We start from the raw sequence: 18308 nt of genomic DNA on the forward strand, positions 1-18308 counted from the left end.
ACTTAATATTCCTCCTGTTATTTAAGTTGATTTTTATTTCTTTTAAGGAGCTCTATGTAGTTGAAATTATACAAATATTTTGTGTGCTTTGGTAGACCAATCCCCAAATGCTTTATACATTTTGAGGTTATTTCAGAATGGGATTTCCTTTCCATTATTGTTTCTTGGATTTTGTTATCATTATGTAGAAATATAGTTGATTTATGAGGGTTTATTTTGTAGCCTGAAACTTTGCTGAAACAATTGTCTCAACTGGGATCTTTGCTGATTCCTTAGGATTTCCTAAGTAAACCATCACATTATCAGCAAATGGAAGGAAGAAAGGAAAGAAGGAAAGAAAAACAAGCATTTATTAAGTATTAATGATCCATCACAAGAAATTAAAAATAATACCAAAGTAAGATGAATATCAGGAGAAAGCATTGTCATCAAAGTCAAGGGAGTCAGCAATATCTGGAGATGGGGGAGCATCAGACATTACTGAGAAGCCAACGAGGATGAAGACTGGCAGTGTCAGACACCGTGCTAAGCCTTTTACAAATATTATCTCATTTGATCCTCAAAACAACCTTGGGTAATAGGTAATATTATCCCCATTTTGTAGTTCAGGAAAGTGAGGCAGACAGGTTAAGTGACTTGCCTGGAAGCACAGAGCACTTCCACATTACGCACTGCTATCGCAGCCTGAGAAAGCTTCTGCCTTTGGAATTTACAGCCCTGGGAGGCAGGAGAGGAATAGGTTTTATAATTGAGTTATTTTGCCAGCCCTCAGGTTTGCTTATGCAGCCCTGCTGCTCTGGTATTTAGGTGTTGTGGGATGGCGTGCTCATTGAGAACAGTAAGAACTCATTAAGTATGTTTCTTTGCTTTTACTTCATTACCTTGTCAAGGTTCTTGGTACCCTAATTGTGGAGACAGCTGGAATTTATATTTTTTTGCAGATAATTCCTATTTTAGAGAGGTATGAGAGGTCATGGGTTTTGGAGAAAATGTCTAGTCTGCGCTTTTTTAAAAATAACCTAATTCTTCTACTGTTTTCTAAATTACATCATGATTTAAACATAACATCCAATCACATTGAAGGTAAGGCATTTTTTTTACAGATATACCCACATGGCTTTCCAGGAATTTTTTTCATGCATACTTTAGAACACTCTTAGAGTAAAGCATGGTTAACACCATAGTGATAAATAGGTATTCACTGAAATGTTTGATGTTACTTATGTCTATGACACTTTGTGAAGGTTTTCTTATCCAGTTCAGTAATTGCTCTATATTTGTCATATGTTTCCTTTTTTGAGGGTGGGAGGTGGTTGAGAGTTAGTGGAGACTCAGAAAGTATCTAGTCTGCCATTTTTTGTCATGTGACCCAGAATTCACCTCTTCACAGTAGCCTTCCTAATACATAATTCAGTTCATATTCCTACTATGCTAAAAAAAAAAAGCTTCCTATTTTTTTTCTTCAAAATATATCAAATAAATTTAAATTCTTTGACCTATTTCCAAAACCCTCCACAGTATTGATCCAACTTAATTTTCCAGGCTTACCTCATGCTATTTCCCTTCTCATACTCTATTCCTTAGTTTAGGAGTTCCCAAACTGGTCTCAGCATCCCTTGAAAATTAATGAAGAATAATTTAATATTGAGGAGAATTTGATTTGGTAACTAATTGGATATGGGTGCAAGAGAAACAAAAATTTAAGGATGAGGGTATAGTTAAAATTTTGGGTAACTGGAAACCAAATGTATTGAGGAGATATTTATAAGGGAAATTAAAATGTATTGTTGAGCACATGTCAAGTTAGAGGTGTCTAGTATGCTGTTAATGTGAGACTAGAATTCAGAAGAGTTATTGGGACTAGAAATTAGGACTTATTTCAAAGCCATCTGCATAGAGATGGTAGTTAGTTACGGGACTTGATGAAATAACCAAAAAGAGAATGTAGAGAGAAAAGGAGGTCAAAGTCAGAGCCTTGTGAGACACCCATGTTGAGAGGACAAGAAATTGATAATGATCCATCACAAGATATTAGAAATAATACCAAAGTAAGATGAATATCAGGAGAAAGCATTGTCATCAAAGTCAAGGGAGTCAGCAATATCTGGAGACAGGGGAGCATTAGACATTACTGAGAAGCCAACGAGGATGAAGACTGGCAAAAGACTGTCAAATTTAACAGTAAATAGGTCATTAGTAATGCTTGAGAGAGCAACTGCAGCAGAATGGTGGGATCTGAAACCACATTGTAAGGGGTTAGAAAGTGTGTTGAGGAAGTGGAGGCAACAAGAAAGAATAGGTAAATGAATAGAAAAAGTTCATTCAAAGGAACTTGGCAGTGAAAAATGAAGAAATATAAGACAATGTGTTTAAGCTTCTGGCAGTGGTAAGTGAAGTTTTTTGTTTTTGTTTTTGTTTTTGTTTTGTTTTAGGATGGAGAAGACCTGTACATTTTTCTAGGTATCACAGAAAGCTCTTACTAGATAGGGGTTTAAAATATGAGAATAAGAGGGAATTATTGCTAGGTCAAGCTCCAAAGACAAAGAGAGAGGAGAGGACTAAGATCTCAAGTAAAATGGTTATTAGTGTCAAAGAGAACCTTTTCTTTAGAGACTTGAGTGAAGGAGAGAAGATGCATGAAGATATAGAGAGGCTTTTTTAATATGTAGTTTTTCTTCTAAGTGTAAGCCATTACCCATTTCAGATTCCAATTCAATTCCAGTTATTCCATTGAATTATTCCAAATAGATGTTTAACACATTAATATTATGATATATCAAAACTATGAGAATTTGTCCATTGAAAACTTTAAACTCTAAAATAGAATTGTGTTTAACTTAAATAGCTGATAATTATGAGTTAGGTTAGGCTAGGGTTAGGAAGTGGACCAGTGATTTTATTAGAGTAGGAAACTCTCATCTGAGGAAACTCCAATTATCAGCCAGGTTGGAACCTTCTCTGCAACTTTAGAGAGGTGTCTGTAGCACTGAGAAGGCAATACATTTATCTAGGGTCACATCGCCAGTATATGTCAGAAGGGATACTTGAATCCAGGTTTTCCTCGCTTGAAGACTAGCTCTCTGTCCACTTTTCAATACTGCCTTTCATGAAATGGAATAATCTTATATAATACATAAAATTTTTCTAATTGCTATTTTTCTTTAAAAAAGCATATCTAACCTTAGCATATATTGTTTTAATGTAGAATGTTTGTTTTAAGTATGAGATATATCAGGTAGAAAATATATTTCAATTCATCGGCAACTCGCTAGTTTAGAAGTGATGGGGTTTTGTGAACTTCATATTATTTCAATAGTCACTTTGTAGATGTTATCTTTAAAATATGGCAAACTAATCTTTCACATACTAACCATTATATACAAATTAGGTAGATTTCTTTAGGGGAACCAAATGGAACCATTGTTTGTTTATTGAGAAATATTAACTATTGATGGTTCTGAAAAGACATTAGTGATAAATTAATTTCCATTGGGATTATTTATTGGTAGGATTTGGGAGAATTTAATTCAAGTTCTAAACTGTCACAGTGAATATCTATTGTACTAAACAGAATAATGGCTTCATTGGATTTTAGAATGAAATGAACAACTAAACTCACTGGTCATTGGCAGTATATGGTTACTAACATAAACAGTCCACCAAGAATTACATATTTTGTAGCTATCTTAATAAATAAAATCAGAATTTCTAAAATCATTTAGAAATTTGCCCCTCTTCCAATTTTAAATCTTATTTAATTTGGTGAATTTTTAATAGACTGTTTTTAGCACAAAACTAACATTCTTAGATATAGATTAAAATATTTGTAGTATTATTTCAGAACATATACTCAGTCACCATATTTTATAGTATTTTAATGACTTAATCTGTAAAATAAATAAATTTGTTATGGTACTTCACAATTCAGGAGCCATCTATAAAGGTGACCTGTGTGGCATAGCCCATTATTGGTGTTTTTTGGTAATCATTTATAACACAGACACAGTTGCTTCCACCACCATTTTCATTTTCCAGTCCTTCCATCTAATGGAGAGACCAGGAAATCAATAGTAAAACCAGAAGTGTATATGAAAAATAGCTATATTTTCTAGTCCTAGAAGCTGTTGGGTGTCTTCATTATCTTTTCTATAAAAAACAAAAAAGGAACCCAAGTATTATTTGTATTATTGAGAGGTAGTGTTGCATAGTAGATAGAGAGCTAGATTCAAAGCCAGGAAGACCTAGATTCAAGTCTCGCCTCTGACATTTAGTCAGCTCTCTAGTCTAAGATTGTCAGTTGGAGAGCAGGTGCCATAGTAAAAGAAGTTTCTTCATTCAAAGTCTCTTATAGCAAAGAAATCATTGCTCCTGTCCCTGTACCAATTATATTCCTATTCTTATTCTCATTGTTCATAATAATAAGCATCACTGTCCCTACTGTTCTACATAAGGAGATAGAAATGACACTAAAGAAACCAAAGGTGAGAAGAGCTAGACTAGAGAAAGTAAATATAAAGGAGTTCCATCCTGGAGAGGATAGCATTTTAAGGGAGGATGCCAAAACCCTAGGGAAAAATTCTCAGTTGTTATTATTGCCCCCTCTGTAATTGTGAGCTAGAGAATATTTACAATTACTAGCCCCTACCCATTTTCCTATCTTGACAGAATATTTATTAGAATAATCTACACGTGTACCCAGGGCATCATTGCTGAAAATATGAGAAAAGACAGGCCAAAAGCATGATATTTTTTTTAGCAGACTACAGTTTTACCATCACACAATTGACTGAAAGATTTAGAGAATAAAAGATCTGACTTGTGCTTGATATTTGTTGACTATTAATAACCACCTGATTTGGTAGAACTCAGTGCCTTACAGGTTGTTCCCTGATGAGGTTTTTCCTTATGCCGACGTCAGGACCTTATAAGATTCCTTTAAAGATGTAACAGCAGAGGGTCTTGATTCAACAATCCACAGATTATAACTAACACATAGTTGCTTAATAACTGTTGATTGGTTGATCAAACATAAAAACAGAGCAACATATATTAAATAAAGCTGTTTGCCATAGTCAGGGGGATGTGTGATATAGAGTCCAAATGAAGGATTTCCTATAGATGATGAGGTTTTTCCTGTTTACAGAGAATGATGAATGAAGCTTGAAATCTTGCAGATTTTCTCAAGTGAAGTCCATACTAATGGACAGAGAGTTTAGCCTGTGAGAGATACATGCCTAGAAAAGGTGGCCCAGTCATAGAGTGAGAATGCGGGATTACAGTGGGCAAGCAACGTGCCTATCAGTGTCCATGCGGTGTCAAGGGGAACATATCCAGGACATTGAGTAGAATCCAATGGGAGATTTGTGGACATTGAAGAATACAAATTATTCAGGCTAATGGGGGATGGATATTTCATTGCATATTTATTCAGGAAGGGAAGGGTAAAAACATTTATATGGTACCTACTATGTGCCAGGTACTGTGTTAAGAGCTTTACAAATATCTCATTTGATTCTCACAACAACCCAGTGAAGTAGGTGCTGTTAATATCCCTGTTTTATAGTTGAGGAAACTGAGGGAGACAGAGGCAAAGAGTTTCGGCCGGAATTGCACAGGTGGTGAGTGTTTTAAGCTGAATTTAAACTCAAGTCTTCCTAACTCCAGTCCCAGTGTTCTTATCCACTGGACCACCTAATTGCCTTTTTTGGAGTGATTAGTTCCCATTAATGAGGCCACAAAGTATCAAAGTAAATCTGTTGTCTAACCTAGCATTATTATGTAAGGGATTACAAAGTGCTTTCTTTTATCACTGTAATTGTCCCCATTTTGTACGTGATGAAACAGTCTCAAGAGATTACATAATTTACCAAAAGACAGACAGCTATTGAGAGTGATAGGCAGCTTTTGAACCGTGGTCTCCTTACCCTGAAGTCCAGTGCATTCCCCCTTTACCATGTTTCCTCTCAAAAGTATTATATGTTCTTTGAGCTAATAGAGTAAATCAAGGATTGCGTTAGTGTTCCATGGGCTACTTTGCATGGCGTCAGTACTGGAAGATGAGCCTAGAATGTACATTCACTTGGGGAAGAAGTTGTGGAGGGCCTGTCAAAATAGAGAGCTACTTCTTGATGGGGAAAGAATGGGTGAACGTGCAAAACAAACTATGAAAATAGGCTATCTCAGGAAGGATGAAGAGAATTGGGGAGAGGAAAAGGGAGGGTATCATAAAGGAAAAAATATTCCCAGAAGTGAGAGTGATTCTTTTCAAGTATATAAAGAATAACTTTTAACTGCCCAATGATTCTTCATCTCTGCAGCAAATAGAACAAAAAGAAGAGAGATGAGCAATAAGAGACCATTCTAACACTAGAAAACCTTATCAAGAGTTCTTATTAAATTTATGTCCCTCTTAACAGTAAACTACAAAATAAGAAAGTGATTTACACTCTGACTCTTTTAGATAGCTTTGCTTAACTGTTTTGGGGACGTGTGTGTGTGTTGGGGGAAGGTATCTGCTGAGATATCCCAATTATGTCCAAAACAAAAAATAATAATAAACATAACCACAAAGAATCTATCCCTGGATTTCTATAAAAATTTCTATATTTCTAATATTTCTAATTTCTAATTTTCTATAAAAATAAGATAGTCTTCAGCCTTTAGGATGTAGTTCTGACCAAGAGCATGAAAGTGTGTTAGTTGACTTTTTGAATCCCTTTCTAGATGTAGGTCTCTCCAAAATCTATCTTAACCCTACCAATCCAATGTTATAAATCCATCAGTTACCAAGAATTTTTGAAGTTTAAATTGTCCCTGGCACTCTGCGTAAGAGGTCAGCAGCACAAATACTGTATTGCGATAACATCAGTTTATTCTCTCTTTACCATGTTCATTTACCAACTCTCCTTCCTTTGTTCATGTTACACTTCTTGCCAGGAATACCCTGTTACTGCTGTCCATTTATCCAAACCTTACCTTTTTTCAAGGTCTAGCTCAAGTCTCAAATTCTTCATAACCATTTCATTCTCACATTTATGGTTTCCGTCTGTCATTATATCTATACCACATAATTTAACTTTTAAAACTATAGCCCATTACTACCTTTATACCGTATTGTTCTCTGTTCCAGGTGTCTTTCTTATATATTGAATTAGATCGTAAGCTTCTTGAAGTCTGAGACAATGTTTTAGTTTCCTTTATGCATCCTGTCATTTTTCTGTTTCTAACAAACTTATTTTACCTTCTCTTGTCTCTTTCTCTCTCCTTTTCTCTCTTTTTATCTTTCTGTATTTCCCTGTCTTTTGTCTTCATTTTTCTTAATTGTAGTTTACAGTAGATGCAAAGAAATTTAAGACTTGAATGGTTTCCATGGAGAAAGCTAAATGTGTCTTCATTACTATTTACCAGGGCAGAGCCAGGTAACTATTACAATGGCTTGGTCCATGAAAGGTGTCCATCTGTTCAACAGAGATACAACTTTCTGTCAAATAGAATTTAGTTTTAAACAAGGTTTGTAGGTGGGTTTTAAAAGGAAGAAGAGGTTTATTTGTATTTGGAAAGACAACCAAATATTGTCAGGAGACTTCCTTAAAAGATAGTGATAGTATAGTAGAAAGAACACAAGATTTAGAGTCATAAGATTTGTATTTGAATTTAGGCTCTGTTATTTATTACCTGTGTGAACTTAGAGGAGGTAAAGTGGTATAGTGGAAAGACTTTGGAGTCTTTGGAGTCCAGAAACTTTGATGGATCAAGAACTTGGGTTCAAATTCCATTTCTGACACTATGTTAGTGACCCTAGGCAAGTCACTCAACCTGCTTGAGCCTCAGTCTCTTCATCTGTAACATAAGGTTGGACTACATGGCTTTAAGGTCTCTTCCATCTCTAAATTGATGATCCTGGAATCCTAATCTTTTCTGGACTTCAGTCTCCTAATTTATAAAATGTGACTTCTTGGGTCTCTTTCAGCTCTAAATCCTCTTTTTTCATAACCTCATATTCTAACGCTCATTATTTCACAACAAAATTATTATAATAATCTCCTTGTTGGCCATCTCTGCCTTCACACTCTCTATTTCCAGTTCACCACCCACTGCTAAATTAATATTCTTTCAACACTGCTTTTATCATGTCAATAGCCTGATCAGAAATCTTTTTTTCTCCCAATTTCCTACTGTATTCTAAACTCTTAAACCTGATTTTCAGTGCACTTTATAATTGGTACAATTTATCCAACCTTATAACCATTACTCACCAACTTATACCCATGCCATGTATGTTTTGGCTTTTATAGCTGTATTCAACGTTTTCCCCTTATTTGGGATGCTCTCTCATCTCTTTATTACCTATGCAAATATCCCCCCAATCTTTCAGAACCTGGTCAGGTCCCCCCCCCCTTCCATGAAACCTTCTCTGACAACTACAAACCATAGCTTTGGTTGCCTATGTCACAAAGTTTATGTTATAAAATTTTGAATTTGACTATGTACTGACTTGACTTCTCTGTTATTCTTCCCAACCAGACTAAAAACTTAAGGGCAGAGACCATGTTTTGCATTTCTTCTTTATAATAATTTAGCATGATACTTAACAAATTCATTAATACTTCAAGGATGTGTGATTTCTTTGATATTAATACTCCCCTCTGACAATGCAGAGCACAACCTCTCTTTTACTTGGTAAATAGATTTTGAGAGTTGCTGTCCCCCCTAAATTCATCACTCTAGGACCAATCTTGAGATGAAGGTCTTCTCATCTAGCTAGGATTGGAAGATATACATCACAACACTGGCAATATCCCAAACCTTTCTAGTTTGATTCAACTTGCCAGAGCTAATATTCTACTGGTATAGTCTTCATGAAACCAGAATCATCTCTAATTTACAATGAGGCATTAGGTCAAGAGTTGAATGGAAAAATCACATGAGTAGCTTAGATTATAAACCTTAGGAGGGCAGGAACTAGGTAGATACTTAATTCTACGTGGAATATTATGAACTCTGGGACTCATCCTAAGTACCTAATGTAGAAGAATGCACATAAGAATACTTAATAAATATTAGTAGAATTGATAATACTAATGATGTTTCTTTAGACCCAGTTATGAAATACACATTCCCTTCAGACTTCTCATTTATTCATGTTGTACAACACAGTTATGGGAGAGGTGGAGTAGCCATCTGTTCTAGATCTAGTCTTGAATATAGAATTTTGCCCAAGAGTAAAATCAATTGCTTTAAGCACCTGGGTTATATGTATATGGCAGAGCCAAGACACTGATTATCCTAATGACCAAATAAAATACTCTAAGAAAATTTCTATAAGGATTTGTTCAGTTTGATTTAGCCCTAATATTGGCTTATTAATGTGTTTGTATGTGAAGAGTCACATGTCAAACTCCAGCTTTTCAGTAGATTTCATTAGAACTAAAATAAATGCTAACCTGGAGCCAGCATTCAGGTAGAAGTATAAATATTCACTGGTTTTATCATCAAATAGAAGCATGATTTGGCAAGACACAGTCTTACATTAGGGTCATATACATTTGTACTTTTGTGGAATTAACAGAGTTATGTTGTTAAAACCAGTTCATCAAATAGCTCCTCCTGTGAAGTAGAAGGGTAGTAGAGTAGTAGTAATTCCTTTTTCATTCATTCATTCATTAGCATACTGCCACTGGAAAAAAATTATATTAAGAAATCATTTGTCAGCTATGATGACAGAAAAGCTTATTGCTAAAACATTTTTATATACTAGAACTAACTGTATTTTTCTGATTATTCATTTATTAACCCCCATTATGTAAAATACCAATTTATACATAACTTCTAGTCTCTAGATTTATTATCCAAATCAAATAGATGAGTGCTTAAAAGCCAAGGAATAATTCAAATACTTAAGGGAATTACTGATCAAAGTTAGGTGTATTGATTTTTATATTAATATAAAAAACCATCAAGTTAGGGGAAATCAAGTATACCTGAAAATAGTGACATGTTTTTCAGTGAGTATATAGAAAAACTGCACTAAAACTTTGTACCAAGAAGACTTTTAGTTCAAATACTACTTCTGAATTTTACTGTGTGACCATGTACAACACACTTAACTTCTATGACCCTTAGTTTACTCATCTGCAAAGTGTAGATAATAATATTTAATTATCAATCTCATAAGATTATTATAAAAATCAAATGAAATGAATATATGTATACACATGTATACAGATATTTCATATAAGTATATAACTTCTAAATTTAAAAGTGCTAAATATCAGCTATTATATTTGAATCAATTAATCAGTATTCACATGCCAGGCATTGTGTTAGGTGCTAGAGAGTCAAAGACAAAAATGAAGTAGTTACTGCCCTCAAGAAACTTACATTCTAGTGAATGAAGAGTAAATTGGAGTGTTATCACACAAATTCAAGGGGAAAGTATTAAGAGAATTTGTTTCTCCCTTGCTCTCCTCAGGTAGTCCACAAACCTCAGTAGTCTAGAAATCTAGTTTCTTCATCTGTAAAATGAGGATACTAATAGCTCCTATCTTATTGGGTTATTTTGAGGATTAAATGAGATAATATTTGTAAAGCATTTGCAAACATTAAGTACTATATAAATGCTAGCTATTATTAATGTCACTCAGGTACTGGAATTTTCTGCCATTTAACTGGATTTGGAATTTGAATTTTTCTGTTCTTTTTGCCTTTTCAAGTCCCCTGATTTCCATTCATGAAATTTTAGTGTTAATTGTTGTAAATACATAATTCCCCATCTTGTATATGTCCTCACAGAAGAGAATCACATAATCTAATAAAAATAAAAGTGAGAGGGTAACCAGTTATAATAATATATACATATATATTTGCTTAATTGTAATAAAGATAGTAAAGAGAAAAGCCTAAACTAAAAAGACACTAGCGAGTGGAGCCACAATTTCCAGCCCAAGACAACCTGGAAGGTGGACAGAAAAGGTCTGTCGCACCAGTCTGAGATAAGAGTATAGTCCAGCGTGGGCTGCGCCTACACAGATGGGGCCAGAGCACACCTCAGGGTACTGAATCACCAGCAGCTGTGGTTGTTTCTAAACTTCTCCACCCACAAATGCCAAAGATAACTTAGAAGGTCAGTAGGAAAGGTCTGTTGAACCTGGGTGAGAGAGAAGCAAGATCTGGCCCCAGCTCCAGGGTGGTAGCAGTGGTGACAGCGGCAGTGACTGCTTCCAGAGCCCTCAGCCCACAGATGGTGGGGGATCGAGCAGCCGATCAGAGGGGGATTACAGGGATCTCTTTGCTGGCACTGAGGCAGGATTCTCTTGCTTTGCCTGTGCTTCAGTCTCAGCCTCAGTCCTGGGTGGTGGTCCTGGGGTGAGGAGGGACACTGGATTGGTGGAGCTTGAGGAGGCCATGGAGAGGGAATCCTCCTCGCAGTTCCAAGGCAGAAAAGAGTGCTTGTGGTCACTCACAGACCAGAGCAGAGACCAGGAAAGGAGTAAACACCTCTCCTTTTGTCGTACAACCTTGGAAGAACTGAAAATTTACAGGTCTCTAGAAATAAACAGTTATACAAAACCCCTGAAGCTTGGGACAGTACACCCTCCACATTGGAAGTAGAGTCCTACCTTAAAAAAGAACTATGATATTCCGGAGGTCAAAGGAGCTAGGATTAAAACCAAGAATCACCTACCCAGCAAAACTGCATATAATACTTATAGCAGCAACACAATATTCACAGCATTTATAGCAGCTATGAATATGTTGGCATAGTTCTGAATCACAAAATGTAACAGACTCTCTATGTAGAAGACAGAACCAAAACATTTATTCAAACACCAGAAAGCCAAATCCATCATAGCAACAAAGAAGTCTATACACAATAGCAGTTCAGGGGGCACCACCATCCCCAAGCCTCCTTCTGCTAGGGCCTTCCCACAAATGAACACTCACAGCTAGCTGCCTGCTTCCTCTCTCTCTCTCTCTCTCTCTCTCTCTCTCTCTCTCTCTCTCTCAGCTCTAACTGCTCTGACCAACTTCCTCTCAGCTCTGCTCCACCCCTTGCTGTTCCACCCATTCAGCAAGCTCCTCCCATCACAGATTCATGTGAACTCAGGCTTCCATGTGACTTAAGCAGGTCACAAGAGCCTGTTAATGGATGGGAAAGATCTTCCCATTAAGCAGTAAATACAGTAACAATACAATACCTCAGGGGGGGAAATGGACATTCAATGAAATAGAGGACTTTCAAGCATTGTTGATGAAAAGACCAGAGCTGAATAGAAAATCTGACTTTCAAATAAAAGAATCAAGAGAAACATGAAAAGGTAAACAGGAAGAGAAATCATAAGGGACTTATTAAAGTTAAAATGTTTATATTCCTACATGGAAAGATGATATTTGTAACTCATGAGACCTTTCTCAGTATTAGAGTAGTTGGAAGATTTTATATATGCTGAGTGAGGGGAGCAGAACCAGGAGAACATTACACATGATTACAGACACATGGTATCTGTGATGACTAACTTTGATAGACTTGGCCCTTCTCAGCAATTTGAGGTTCTAAGACAGCTCCAAAAGACTCATGATGGAAAAAGCTATGCACATCCAGAGAAAACTACAGAGTTTGAATGCAGATTGAAACAAACTATTTGCTCTCTCTTTTTTTTTCTTTTCTCTTTTTTTCTTCTTTTTTGGTTTTGTTTCTTCTTTCTCATGGTTTATTCCATTGATTATAATTCTTCTTTACAACTTGACTATTGTGAAAATAAGTTTAATGTGAAGGTATACATAGAACCTATATTGGATTACATGCCATCTTAGGGGGGGAGGGGAGAGAAGAGGGAGGGGCAGAAAATTTGGAATTCAAAAAGTGTTGTAAATTAAATATAAAAAATAAATTTTAAAAAATCATAAAAAATAAAATAAAATTGAATGAATAAAAATTGTGTGTGTGTGTATATATATATATAGTGTGTGTGTATGTGTGTGTATATATATATATATACATATATATATATGTGTATGTATGTATGTATGTATGTATGTATACATACACACTCGCAATATTCCTAGGAATTTTCCTTTTGGGATCTTTTTCAAGAAGCTATCAGTGGATTCTTTCAATTTCTATTTTACCCTCTGGTTCTAGAATATCAAGGCAGTTTTCCTTAATAACTTCTTGAAAGATGAGGTCTAGGCTCTTTTTTTATCATGGCTTTCAGATGTGTGTATATACATATATATATGCATATGTGTATCTATACATATATATGTATATGTGTGTATGTGTGTATACATATATATATGTGTATATATAAAGAGAGAGCACAGGGTGAGTTGAATATGAAGGGATGATATTTAAAAAATCAAAATAAGGGTTGAGAGAGGAATGTACGGGGAGAAGGAGAAAGGGAGAGGTAGAATGGAGTAAATTATCTCACATAAAAAGAGGCAAGAAAAAACTTTTACAATGGAGGGGAAGAGGGGGGAGATGAGAGGGAATGAGTGAACCTTACTCTCATTGGATTTGGCCTAAGGAGGGAATAATATACACACTCAATTAGGTATGAAAATCTATCTTACCCTACAGGAAATTAGGGGGGAAGGAGATGAGAGAGGGGGAGATGATAGAAGGGAGGGCAGATAGGAGTAAGGGGTAATCAGAAGCAAACATTTTTAGGAGGGACAGGGTCAAAAGAGAGAATAGAATAGAATAAATGGGGGGGTGGGATAGGATGGAGGGAAATACAATTAGTCTTTTACAACATGACTGTTATGGAAGTGTTTTGCATGACTATACATGTATAACCTATATCGAATTGCATTCTCAATGAGGCTGGGTAGGGAAGAAGGAAGGGAGAGAATGTAGAACTCATAGTTTTAAAAAGAGATGTTAAAAATTGTCTTTACATGCAACTGGGAAATAAGATATACAAGCAATGGAATACAGAAATCTGTCTTGCCCTACAGGAAAATAGAAGGGAAGGGGATAAGAGAAGGGAGGGGGTGAGTGATAGAAGGGAGGGCAGATTGGGAAAGGAGTAATCAGAATTCACACCGTCTTGGGGTGGGTGAAGAGGAGAGATGGGGAGAAAATTTGGAACACAAAATTTTGTGGAAATGAATGTTGAAAACTAAAAATAAATTAATAAAAGAGGCACTAGAATATTTAGAAGATCTGCATAAGGTGCTTGAGGGTAAGGACTGTTTCATTTTTGTCTCTGTATTCCCAGTGTCTGGTATGTGTATGCATATGTCGGGGAAGAGGGTGGTTGGGCATCTGTCTGTCTGTGTTCAGTCTTTCTTTCTCTAGTTCAAACAAAAATGAGTTTCATGAAATGTTCACACTCCCAGTTCCCACCTTCCTGTTTGTATACTTTCCTTCTGAAGAACACCAATAATGAGAAATAGTAAGTTACTTCCCCTTCTTTTTTATATCTTCCCTAATGTGTTTCCTTTCCCCTCTTCCTTTTATTTACTTTCTCAAAACAAAACAAAACTACACCCGGGTACTTTATTGCTTCTTTTACCCCTCGAAGACAGTGAGATTCTGAAAGGACAATAGTCTCTTCTCTATTTATTAGGATGTAAGTATTTGATTATCATTGAATTCATTTCAGATTACTCAAACCTTTCTAGATCTCTCTTATTTTTTCTATTTGCATTTCAGAGATTATACCTAGCTCTGGTTTTCTCAAAGGAACATTTGATAGTCACTTATTTTATAAGAGAGCTAATTTTCCCCTTTAGGATTATAATCAGTTTTGCAGAATAAACTTTTGGTTGTAAGCTTTTTCTTTTGCCTTTTGGAATACATTCTATTCTTTTCTTTCCTATTTAAAAAAAATGCTACACAATCTTGGGTGATCCCAACTGTGATTCCTTTATGGTGATATTTTTCCCCCTGGTTCCTTGAACTATTTTAAATTTAACCTTTAAGGTCCAATTTTGAACTGTGACTTTTCTGGATGTGTTAAGTTTGTAGTTTCTTTTAAGTGATGATCTGTGGATTCCTTCTTTTTGCCCTTTTGTTCTAATAATTCTCGGCAGTTTTATGATATCTTGAAATATACTATAGATATTTTTTGCTTGGTCATGGTTTTCAGAAAGTGCAATAATTCTTAAATGTTCTCTCCTACTGATATTTATGTCACTTTTAAAATAGCAGACACTATGCATGTCCTATTCTTTTGACTTCAATTTCTCATTGCATAATTGAGTTTTGATTGTCCCATTCTACTTTTCAGTCTTTCTACTATAGATAAGAAAGGGTTAAAGTCTTCATGAGGGTGATCGGGATATTAAAAATTAAAAGGAGGAAGAGAAATGAAGGTAGAAATGACATGACATCAGATTCAATATGTGGGATAAATGAGTGAAGATTTGAGGATGAAACTTGAATTAGGACCCTAGATGACTAGGAGGATGGTGGTATCCTTGACAGTAATAGAAAAGTTAAAAGAGAGAAGAGTTTGGAATGATAATGAGTTCTGTTTTGAGTTTGAGATGTCTACAGGCTATCCAGTTCAAGACGATCCATAGGTAGTTGATGATGTGAAACCGTAGGTCAGGAGAGAAGTTAGGAAGTTAGGATTGTATAAATAGAGCTGAGAATCATTAGCATAGATATGATCATTGAACCTCTGGGTGCTGATGAGATCCCTAAGTAAGATGGTATAAAGCAGGTATCCTTAACTTGGAGTCCACAGCCTCTTAAGAGTCTGTGAATATATTTCACAGGAACTATGAATTTGGGCAGGAAAAGATAGATAGATAGATAGATAGATAGATAGATAGATAGATAGATAGATGATTTTCCAGTATAATTGGTTTCCTTTATAATTCTTTGTATTTTATGAATTTAAAAATATAATTCTAAGAAGAGGTCCATTGGCTTCACTAGATAGTCCATGACACCAAAAAAAGTAGTAAAGAACCTCTGATATGAAGGGAGAAGAGAAAGGGGTTCAAAATACATCCTTAAAGAATGAGAAGGAACAATTAGAAAGGTCAGAGGAAAACCAGGAGAGAACCATGTTAGAGGATGGACAATGAGGTATAAAACAAAGTAAGATAACGAATGATAAAATGTTGAAGAGAAAATATAAATATTTGGCTTCATTTAGTATTACATTCTATCGACTCAGCCTAGCCACATTTGCTTTTCCCAAAGTGAATACATTTTAACATTTAAAGGCCTTAAAGCTATGAATTCAGTGGTCTTACCTGAAAGTAGCAGTTTATAGGTAGTTGTGGATAAGACATTAAAATATTATGTCATTGAGTTTGTGATGAATGATGTACTTATGTGCTTCTTATTCTGAAATATTTTATAAAGAAAGGTCTTTCCCAAGACAGAACTTGCATCTTCTTTTTGGCATGAGTTTTGCTCTTAATAAAGACTGAAATTGCAACAACTATGTAGAAAGTCATATAGAAGCCACATTCTTTCTTAGAGCATACAGTCTTCAAACACAAAGCATTACTGTCAGAATTAAGTTTAAAAAGAATAATGCATTCTTATGAAACTACAACGGGAGTTGGAATAAGCTGAATGCATTTGTACAGATTGAAATCTGAAAAGGATAAGGTTAGTACTCCATCTTTTACAATCATTTCTCAAGAAATTATTAATCATTATAAATTATGAGTAATTTAGAAATCTACCTTTTTAAAAATAATGTTGTAGAAGCCCTATTCGTGTAGGTATTTGACTAATGAAAACTCCGTGAAAGTTTCAGTTATTGAATCTGCGGTATTACATTGGTGAATTTGAGTTTCCTGTGGGAGCATCTTGGGTTTTACCTGATAAAACTAGGTTTATTTTGTGGTAACTCATAGGCTGTATACATTGTGGACAAAGCCACAAAAAGATTTTAGTTTAGTTTAATGCAAGAATGAGATAATTTATTTAAAATAGTCCATAGAAATACAAGCTGCTTAAATTAGCTGAAAGAAAAATAAATACCAAACTAGTAACCATAAATGAAACTTTTGGGAAAATATAGAACATTTGTAAAAATCAAAAAAAAAGAAAAACCCAGTCCTTTTGATTGCATCTGTTTCTTGTCACTTGAGATTTTTTGTTCCTTCTTAGATGCTTAACTTATCCAAGTGTCCCTTAAGAATCTTCTTCTATAATTTTTATGGATATAAGTAGAGTTGAGAGCTTAAATTTTAAGGCCCCAAGGTAAAAATTTTAGAGAAAGGATCCCTTTACCATTTGTTAATTACCATATAAACAAATGTCCAGTGCAGAAATAGCCCATTGCTTTTATGTAGGTGCCACTTGGGGACATTTGCCACTAAAGTAGTTATTCTGTATTCTATTCTTAGGTGTATTTACCAGTGGAAGTAAATGCTATTATCTAATAATAACTTAATGAGATTACTGTTGAGCATGTATTTTCAGAGCCTTGAATAAAATATGCTACATTATGGGCATTTACATTTTATGTCTAAAGCAAATGATCAACAATCAAACAAATGTTTTTGATTAATTGAAGCAGAGTTAATGAACTTTAAAGTTAGAAAGGATCTTAATAATCTAGTCACCACATTTAAGAGTTGAAAAAACTGAGACTCAGAGAATGAAACGATTTATCTAAGCTCACAAATCTAGGCTAGTTGTAAAGCTTCCCTAGAACCTAGATCTCTAAGCTTCCACTTCATTGTTCTGCCCAGTACCTCCATTTGTTATCTAGCACTAACTCACTGTCACCTTCTCTCTTTCATATATTTCTTATTAATAATGATAATAGCTGACATTTATATGGAGCTTTAGATTTTTCGGAACCGTTTACTTACAACGTAATAATCGTGCCTGGCCATTTTTGTCAGAAGGGAATGAATGACTCACTTTTTAAACTCAAGCCACTAGTGCAATGACAGAAGTCATTAACTAAATGAACTTGATAGTTAATATGCCATTCTCAAGTGAAAAGCTGAACGGTGTATGCCTTTTCACCATTTACAATAGGGCTTTAAATGACTGCTTTGGAGTGATTATATAGATGATTGTATTTGATTATTCATATTCTTCACTTTTCTTTGCCTACTTCTGGATATTTCCAGCTTATCAAAGTTCTTCCCAAGATACAGTGCCAAGGATTGAAAATAGTCACTCTAGATGTTATGTGTCACTACATTGGAACTATCATCTCCTTATTCCTGGAAGTTATGATTCTCAGTGCTTGTTAAGGTTTCTTGGCTGTCATATTGTACCAGTGAGTCATTGAACTCATAGTCCTTTAGAGTCTGCATTTCCTTCTGTCAAACTGCTACCTAATCATCACTTCTTTGTCTCATACTTGTCC

The 18308-nt window shown here is 35.2% G+C and overlaps 1 protein-coding gene across 1 annotated transcript in view; it reads left to right on the forward strand.

Annotated features, from left to right (window-relative positions):
* CNTLN (centlein) overlaps nt 1-18308 on the forward strand; it is a 440159-nt gene that overhangs the window by 372534 nt on the left and 49317 nt on the right. The gene's annotated exons all lie outside the window — the stretch shown is intronic.

Source organism: Trichosurus vulpecula, chromosome 9, assembly GCF_011100635.1.
Source record: "Trichosurus vulpecula isolate mTriVul1 chromosome 9, mTriVul1.pri, whole genome shotgun sequence".
NCBI classification, from domain to species: Eukaryota; Metazoa; Chordata; class Mammalia; order Diprotodontia; family Phalangeridae; genus Trichosurus; species Trichosurus vulpecula.